Below are 10,563 nucleotides of genomic sequence, written 5' to 3'. Positions count from 1 at the left end.
AAAATGTTAAGCATCGTCAGTCAAAAGTAATGAATGCGAGTATCAGGAATATGGAACAAAGATAAATGGGGAGGGACCTATGGGAGAACATGACCGAGACTAGACTAGGGTCTTTGTCCGCTAATAATTGGCACTGAGAGTATAAGGCATTGACCTTGCTAACTAATTTCATGAATTCTCCTATGTAATTCAGGGAGTTTAATTTCGAGCTAGAAATATAAATTTTCTTAAATTTTATATACAGATCTCACTAAGTTTTTCTGAACTTATAAAATTACTGCTTGAATGCAGGTTAGATAAGGACTTAAAAATCAAGAGGGACTAAGCTCGGCTTTGCTGGAAACTAGGTTATGCGCAATAGCTGTTTATGTATATAGAGGGGCACCCACAGACGGCACGCCTGAGGGTTGAAGTTGATTGAGCCTAAACAGGGTCGAATTGTAAATTGTAAACAACTTTTAGGTCATAAAAGTGCCAAGTTGTCAGAAATTGGAATTAGTATGATGTGTTTTGATTTTAGGAAGAATTTTGAAGGCATAAGTTGTCTATTGATGCATTTAAATTAGAATAGATATGTTTTAAGTTATTCGGATTGTTGTGGCATTCGATACTTAACCCTGGTGATCGGGTCGGGTAAAGGGTGTTACAAAATATGTCGATATTATGATGCCCTAAATTATACCTATGATTATCTAGAGAATTTAGATTTGTTTATATCCGAAGAATTATACCCACGGGTAAAGGGTCGTGGTGAGTGGACTTGCCATGGCAACACTGAGGTGCCTATTAAATTAAACACTACCATCATGTTTCTGATGGTGATGATGTGGATGCAATTTATTTTCACCCACTTGACACCTACACACAATGCTTCTGACATCACCGCGTCTAGAGCAGTTGTGCTTTACTTTATTTTACAGAAAGATCATATTTGCATTGACCATTGGATCTACAAAGAAATGCTAAAGTGCATACAGAGCCGCAAGCAAAGAATGTACTTTATGCACTTATCACAGCCCTATGCCAATGAGCAGAAGTTCCAATATCTCCTATCGAACCATTCACGTGACCGACGAGGAGCGTAATTGGCGATAACATATACGACCAATTTGTTGAGCTCCAAAGAAAGAAAAATCAGAAAGCCAAAAAACAGATAGAGCATAAGAGGGATTCCCAAAGGCTAGTCAATAGTAAGAATAAAGCATAGACATCACAGAAGATGGGACTAACAGACATGCCCATTTCCAAATGGTAAACGCGTTGGATGCAAGACATAGGTGATATTTTGATTTGCCTTGTACAACAAAATGGATGGTCGACACCAATACCACTTCCGGACATGTTTGTTAGGTTTCTACCATTAGGAAAGAAAGACGACAACAATAGAGGAGAGGATGATTATGATGATGGTGATGAGAACGAGGAGGAGGAGACCCTTATTGTGCCACCGGACTATGAGCGGGTGTTTCGACCAAAATGCCTATCAACTAAGGGCGTGGTGATCTGCAGCTCGAGCCATCACAACCCGACCCAAACTTTGAGAAGGCGTGCTACTAAAGCATTGAAGAGTTATGAGAGGGGCAAGGAAACAATTATAGAGGAGTCAGAGCCATATTTCGACTAGTTGTGAATAATTTTTTAATTTGGACCTTGTATTTTAATTGTATTTGGGATGATTTTAATTTTTTGTTTCAATATTTTCTTTAGTTAGGATTTTAGTTATTATATATATTTTGTGTGTTTAGTTTTCTTTTGTAGGAACCTCATATTTTTTAAGGCACTAGAATCTCGAGCCAAAATCGTAAGGAAGAGTCAGTCCCACCAATTTCGTTGAACTTATCACACCAATCGGGTATACTCATTCTTTTATCTTTTGTTGCACATTAGGGACAATATGATGAATAAAGTGTGGGAAGGGCTACTTAGGAAAATTTTAAAATTTTCTGTTATTTTTCTTTGTTTTTAGTAGTTGTAAATTTTTATTGTGTGTGTTTTCTATGTGCTTGAGCTTGTCTACATATAATTGATTGGTTAGGAGTATGTTAACAGGATTTTGTGAATAAATTGTAAATTTAGTTTGACAATAATTTATTCTAAATTATCTAATTTTAAGCTAATTAGTTTAATTTATTACACTACAAATACATTTAAGATGTTAAGTATACCACATGATAAATATATATAAATAACATGCATGTTTAATTGAATTATAGGTTGTAGAAATTGATAGACTTGGCTAATTTAATCCATGTATGAAATTACCTAGATACAACCTAAGGCATTGTTTGGTAGACAATTTTTTGAGCCAAAAAGCTATCCTATATATATTTCGTTAGTACCTAAATTGAAGCCTGAAATCATTTTCTTGATGAACCAGAAATGAAACCTAAAGCCTAAAAAACAATCTATTTGATCCTTTATTTTCTTAGTCCTTACACAGATTTAGACGTCTGACCATTGATATTGAAGGATTAAGTAGATAGACATGGTGGTTTCAAAAGGAAAAAAAAGAGTTAATTAAGAAATTGTATGGTATAATGAGTACAATATTTTTGAGCTTGTAGGAAAATATAAAAAAAAGACAAAATGCCAAATCAAGAAAATCTCGAAGAAAAAAAAAAGAAAAGTGAGTTGGAAAAAAATTACCCTCACATTTGTTCGAAAAAAATAATATCAAGCTCGGATAATTGTACTCATGAATACTATACTAGGCCTTAGTAATGGGGAGAAAAAGAAGGTGAAAGAAGTGGATATAAGGTGGTGAGCCTATTTGAATATTGGGGAAGTATTGTGGATAATATAATGTGCAAAACTACTTTCATGCTTAGCGGTTTTCTCGAGCCTATTTTTTTGAACTTTGAACCAACCTTAGCCGCAGAATGTTACAAGTCGAAAAGTCCTATGTGATTTAGGTAGTACTTTATATGGATGAAATTGTTCCAAGGATTGATATTTTTACCACTCATATTCAATTGAACATAATTGTATATTTGTTTTGATGGATACCTATACTTAATATCCTTTTATTTGTTTGCTTTGTAATTTAATGACCTAACCCATCTAATTTTATAAATTGTGAGTCAATTGTATATCATGTTAGAGTTATATGCTTATTTACATTATCTTGTTAATATATTCCTATCTAATTTCCTGTATCAAGCTAGCTCAAATACATTTTATTTTCTAGTTTTCAGTGTGTTTTGTTTTCTGTTTTTATTTTGTTTTTGTTTAGTTTGCTTGAGGGCAAACAAATACTTAAGTGTGGGGTATTTGACTTGACGTCAAATGTAATAGTTATTTTAGTATATTTTTGCACTTACGGAGCTTTTTTTTATAGTATCTTTTATTTATTTATCACATTTTTGGTACTTAGTAGTTCGTATTAAATATTAGTAAAAAAGTATTTGGCCAACACGGGCCATGGGTAGTGCTAATCTATTAAATTGAGTGTGCGTGATGCTTAATTTAAAGCCCAATGGATGTAGGAACTTGGGATGAATGATGCACAAGCTTTCTGAGCCTCTAAAGTATGAAAAGAACCCACAAACCCCTAAATTGCATGTTGTGTCGTGCCAAGGCTTATGGCACCGCATAGGACCAACTTGGAGCCCAAGAATTTCAATGCTATTTTTGTCCGCACAATCAAACTTATACGAAGACCTAGGACTTGTTGAAGGCCTAATTTGGGCTGCTAAAACCTCTATAAACTAAACCTTAGGAGTTTGATGTAATTAAGCCATCTTAGACACATCTACAAGCCCTCATAGTTTAGAATAGGATTTAGGTTTAGTTTTCCTTTATTTTCTTAAAATGTTTTGTTCTTTTCTCTTGGAATTGATTTCGATCCAAGATCTCTTTTATATAATCAAGGCATTTTAGTTTATTTTCCTTTGCAAGCGACAAGATTTATTATTTTGATTGAGAGATTTGCTATTTCAGTATTAATCAATTCAAATCAAGATTATTCTATCTCTTTTCCATTTCGGTTTATTCATGTTATTTACATGTCTATATCAATTGAGTTTGAGATTATGAATACCATGAGTAGCTAATTCCCTTAGGGGAGATTAATAAGTGAATGGGGAAATGGTTAATGGAGGATTAAGGGTTTGATAATCGAATTAGTTTGTTTAAATTACGCGTTTTTAAACCCTAGGCTTGAACGTCCTAGGAAGTAATCAAAGGTTAAACGAGGTCGGGAGATAAATTTCCTGAGTAAATAGTAATTTATCCTGGTTGAGAAAGTGATGTCGGGAGATAAGAAAGTATCAACCAGTTAATTAATTAGTTAGAGGCCGGGAGGTACTAATTGGTTAATAGCTAATTCACCCTAAAACCCAAATCTGAAGTTAATTGCAACCCCTGAAACGAGTTAATCTTCCTAGTTGGTTTAATTGATTTAGTTGTTTATGTTTTATTTACTGTTATTTATTTTAGTATTTAAATTCTAATATTCATCTTTTTTTATGATTATCGTAATATAGAATTTAATTATTACTATTTAGACTTATTATTGTAAAGATATTTTTAATATATTTAATTCAACTTCCCCCGGGTAAGATCTTCAGAACACTTTCCTATGTTCTGTTGTAACACAATTCTATATTACAATTTAACCCATATACTTGTAGACACCTATGCTTTAATTTCATATATATTTGGTGTAGTATTTTCCAGTAAAACTTTCACACATTTTACGAGGTCAGAACAAAGATTCAATTATGGAATCTAAGGCAATCATTTCATCTATGTTGAAATTTTCAACAATGTCTTGCTGAACCAACTCTTTTTTCTTAGACAACTTAGCATCAACAAGATGCACCTATTTTATTTGATCAAGTAACATGGGTTTGAATTTTAACTCAGCTAATAGTCTTCCATCATTTCCAATACTGAGTAGAGCAAACATTTCTCGCAATTCAATAACTGTCTTCTTACTCAAAGCATTAGCTACAACATTTGCTTTTCAAAGGTGATAGTCGATTACACATTGTATTATTTTAATAGCTCGATTCAACGAAGTTTTCTCAAACTTAACTACTTTTGGGATATGAGGTATTTGAGACTCTTGTGATCAGTATAGATATGACATTTCTCACTATATAGGTAATGTCTCCAAATTTTTAGAGCGAAAAACACAACGACTAGGTCTAGATCATGCGTCGGGTAATTTCGTTCATACAGTTTTAACTATTGAGACACATACACAATCACCCTACCATCCTACATCAGCACACAACCCAATCCATTCAATGAGGTGTTACTGAACATCACATATTCTTTACTTGACTTAAACAAGGTCAAGATTGGTGCTTCTATCAACATCACTTTCAACTTTTCAAATGTTTATTGACATTGATCATTCCACACAAACGACATGTTCTTTTGTAAGAGCTTCGTCATCGATAAGGCTACTTTGGAAAATCTATTCACAAACCTTCTATAATAGCCAACCAAACTAAGAAAACTTTGTATCTCTGATACATTTTTTGGTTCTTTCCACTGAAGGATAGCTTCTATCTTTTTAGAATCTACCTGAATTCCCTCAACTGAAATAACATGCCCTAGAAACACCAATTCAGATAACCTGAATTTGCACTTACTAAGCTTCATGTAGAGTTCATTTACTCAAAAAACTTGTAATACAGTTCTTAGATGCTTATGGTGTTCATCTTTTGACTTTGAATAGATCAAGATATCATCAATGATTACCACCACGAATTGCTCCAGATAAGGCTGGCATATGCGGTTCATAAGATCCATAAATGTTGCATGAGCATTTGTCTGTCCAAATGACATCACTAGAAACCCGTAGTGACTGTACCACGTATGAAACATTGTTTTAGGTATGCCACTCTATCTTTTAACTTCAACTAGTAATATCTCGATCTCAAGTGAATTTTTGGAAAGACTGAAACACATTTCAACTGGTCAAACAAATCATCAATACGTGGTGGAGGATATCTATTTTTTATTTTCACCTTATTAGTTGTCGATAATAGATACAAAGCCACATTTACCCGTCTTTCTTCTTGATAAATAGTAGTGGAGCTCCCTAGGGCGATGTACTAGGGCGTATAAAGCTGCGGGCTAGTAGATCTTGCAACTAAACTTTAAACTCTTTCAACTCTATCGGACTCATTCGATACGAAGCAATTGATACAAGGGTTGTACTAGGAAAAATTTCGATCTCAAATTCAACTTCTCGGTTAGGAGGCAATCCTGACAGTTCTTCAGGGAACACATATTGAAACTTACACGCCGTCTGAATATTGCTTATCTGACCTCCATTTAATTTCAAGTTAATAATATAGGCTTGATATCCTTCACAACCTTTATTCATGAGTTTATTATCTCGGGCTAAAGAAATGATTTGAATTGAGCTACTCAATCTAATACCACTCACTTCTCCTATCTCACCTTTCGGGCTTTAGACTGAAAACTTATTATTTTGACAGTTGAGGATTACACCATGCTCAGTTGACCAATCCATTCATAGAATCATGTCGAAATCACTAAATGGCATGATTAACAAATCGACCAGAAATGATATGTTCTTGATTTCTAGTGGACACTGTTTACAAACTTGATCAAGAAGCATGGTTTGCCTTAACAGACTCGATACAACCATACAAACATTTGCCATTTCAAAGCTAAGGAATGAGAAGAACCAAGATCAGTCAAGGTGTATACATATATTGAATATAAAAGAAATATACCTCCTACGACATCAGTAGCATCATCTTCCTAACGAGTATGGACCACGTATGGTCGTGTTGCAGCTCTATCCTCAGATCTCTAAACTACTGACTTAGACCCTTTTCTTGAACCACCTTTCGATATAGAGCCACCACGGGGATTTCCCCGACCCCTAATAGTAGAAGCGGACCTCTAGGTAGAAATAGGTGAATCAACATCATTTATTAGGTAATCTCACGCAAAATGGTCTAATGACCCACATCGGAAACATTCACAGTTTTTTCAAACACTCACCCATATGTATCTTTCCGCATAGATCACAACTTGGAATATCCACATCTCTAGTAGGGCCCCTCACACTACCCACTGACATTACCGATTGATGATCTTGGCCTTTCTCAGACCTGACAGATCTCGGAGCTGGCCTCTAATGCTCTTGAGACTCTCTAGCTCATTTAGGCAATGGATGCAATCTAGAAGTTTCGGTTTGTTTTCCGAAGGCTCAGTAAAGTTCAAGTTTCTTATCTAGGTCTATCACTTGTTCAACCATTTTTGTTCGTTCAATGAGTCTAGCGAACTCCTTTATTCTATGCGAGACTAACTGAACTCTGAGCTTGTCATGTAGGCCCCGAGAAATCATTTGCAACTTTATTCTACTGATGGTACTAATTCCAAAACATACTTATTGAGTTAGAGAAACTCATGCTCATAGTAAAAAATGGACATCTCGCACTATTTCAATATCATAAATTCTTGTTTCTGATCCTCCAGATATAACTCGCCTATGTACTTATTTTGCAATTCTAACTGAAAAAAAAGCTTAATCAATTATATCAGGTGGTGCATGTCAGGTAAAAGTCAACCACTATTGATCCACCTATTCTTTCAAGGGGGATACTGCGCATGTAACACACTCGTGTGAGGAACATTCGAGTTGTTGTAACACTCTATTCGTCAATTCTAACCAAGCTTCAACTGACGAGGGATCAATGCGTTTCAACCTTTTGAATTCAGTCACCCCATACTTACGTAACTCCTTTATTAGAGCTCACAGAATTACAAAGATTGGAGCAACATGCAAAGTAGCTTTCGCTACTAACTATAGAAATTTCTCTATAGAGCGCAGTAGATTCGGTTTTTCCCTTTTAGCGTTATCATTTCTATTCTATCGAGCATTGGTTGAATCAATACCAAGTGTCTTGACTTCGATCCTATTCTCACTCCCAGCAAAGCGATCACTACTATAAATATCATTCCCAAGATCATTTCTTGATTCACCAGACATTTTTAGCTATAAAAAAAACATTTTATAATCAACATCCAAATCTCAACTCAGACTCGACGCAACTTTGGCATGTACCTCTAGAATCAATTCTAAACTTGATTTAGTCTGAAAATCGGCTAAAACTATAGCTCTGACACCACTAATGAAACACCCTATTCCCAACCCAATTGTCGGGTAGAAGCAACAAGGTGCCACATTCAGTTCTGGAGCAACTACGATAAAATTAAATCCAATTTTATACTATTAAGAATGCAATTACGTACATCATAAGTGAATAATATGATAAGTATTGATTTCTGACTCTTATACAAGCTTACGAAAGCTCTATTGCAAACCTGAGGACAAAACAAGACTAAATTGTAAAAAAAAAATTAAATTATAGGATTTACGTCGCGACGTGAGGGGGTTCCTCATCATGACATGATAAACTGTTTGGTTTCATCGGGATGATAGGGTTCCTCATCTCGCCATGACATTATAGGTCATTTCTCGTCGCAACGTGTATATTTGACGTCACGACATCACAAACTATTTCTACAAATTCAATGCACAAACTTGCAGACTTTATAGGCATAAACACTCGCACACACACACCCCTCACCCTTATCATCAACTATCATAAGAAACATTTCAACACCAATTTCAACATATCAACACCTTAACTATACTAGGCTAATACCTTATCATTTATAACCTAAATAAGTAATGCATTACATTCCAAAAAACTATTACATACATATTCATAATAAATCAATCTCTAACATATCAACGATTCATACCATTAGGGACATATACACAAAAGAGTTATAAATATAACATGATTACTTAAACAAACTTACACCTTCTTATGCAAACTTTAAAATATATGAGAATTTAGAAACAAACCAAACTTAACATAACTTAGGTACATGCCGTACTTAAATAAAAATGGAATATACAAACTTTGCTAAGATAACTACTCCATGTATCGGGAATCTACTATACCTACACGCGGAGAACACAAAATCGTACGCTGAGCAAAATGCTTAGTGATAAATCTATGATTCAAAAAAATATAATTAAGCTTATGAAAACGCACACATTCGATTTGTATTAAATCTTTTTCCATTTATATCAAATATTTTCAATTTCAAATGATCATGCTTATACCAATCTTAAGTGCCTACTCAATTGTACATTCATTTGCAGTTCTATTCATCACATAGGTGATTAAACTTACCAAACATATTACAATCATAAATTCTTAATTTGGTACACATTACAAATTCATATATGCTCAAAGCCAAGTTATCATTTCAACAATTTCCAAGTCTATAAGCTCTATCGTATTCAAATAGCCCTTAGGGCTTGTTTTCAACTCAATTCGCATGACATAGTATTCAACATTTTCATAACATTTCACTTCGTTACCATTAAAACAATTCATGTATTTTTAACCCTATTAAATAGACACAGACTTGGTATGCATAAATAGATCTGTCACCCCGAGTTGGCTTACAACTATGATGCTATAACGATACATAATACCACCCCAAACTGCCCAACAACAATAGTTTTCTCAACTCAATCAATCTTTTACCCTGGGTTGCCTGGAAATGATTACTCAACGCATAATATCTACCACTCTAGATTGCTTAGCAATGATGGTTTTACTCAATAATCTGACCTTATGGCATGCCAACTATATCCAACTATTCTCAATTTACATTCCTTTATTCTCAATATATCATCAAACCATCTATTTAACATATATCACAACATGCTTCAACTCAATTTCATACTAATTATCGAATATTAATCAAATTAAGAAATTTCTATTCTATTCAATTTAGTCCCTGTCTTGATAATCAATCTAAATCGTAACAATTTAATTTAATAATCCAATAACAGCTCACCTCAAAAGTATATGATGTAAAATGATAGGAAAATGTAGTAATTAAATTGGTCTCGAATCATAAAAATACAAATCGAAACTCTGAGCAACTCATCGACAACTTTGGATTTTTATTTTCCTCTTGATGAATCCAGGTCGACATTAGCTACGACATAAAAAATATAACACTATCAATAATAAACCAATTGCCAATCAGTTATGAATTTATACAAAAAAAATTTCAATTTATTCTTTAAAATCAGGACTAACCTAACTTCTAATCTATACCTTTGGATTAAAATCTGATTTCACTATTATTCATTAAGAACCTCCTATTTCTTATTCCTACTACCAATTTTAAATTTTATTTAGTTTGGTCCCTAATGTACAAAACTATCAATTAAGCTTTACAATTTAGTCCTTTTTCACATCGAAGCTTAAAATATATCAATTTAACATCTCAAACTTTAAGAACTCAACAATGAAAACTTCTTAAAACTTTAACATTTTTACAAATTGGTACATGAGCTAGCTAAATCAAGCTATTATGACCTCAAATCGATAAAAAATACAGAAAATTACTAAATTGCACTTACCAGATTAGAGTCGAAAGTTTCAAGCTTTCTTAGGTTTTCTTTCTTTTATTTTCGGTGTTAATATGAAAAAGATGATGAAATGTTTTTTTTCTTCCACTATCTCTATATTA

The sequence above is a fragment of the Gossypium hirsutum genome, chromosome D06, assembly GCF_007990345.1.
Source record: "Gossypium hirsutum isolate 1008001.06 chromosome D06, Gossypium_hirsutum_v2.1, whole genome shotgun sequence".
Lineage (NCBI taxonomy): Eukaryota > Viridiplantae > Streptophyta > Magnoliopsida > Malvales > Malvaceae > Gossypium > Gossypium hirsutum.
This window is presented reverse-complemented; position numbering follows the sequence as displayed.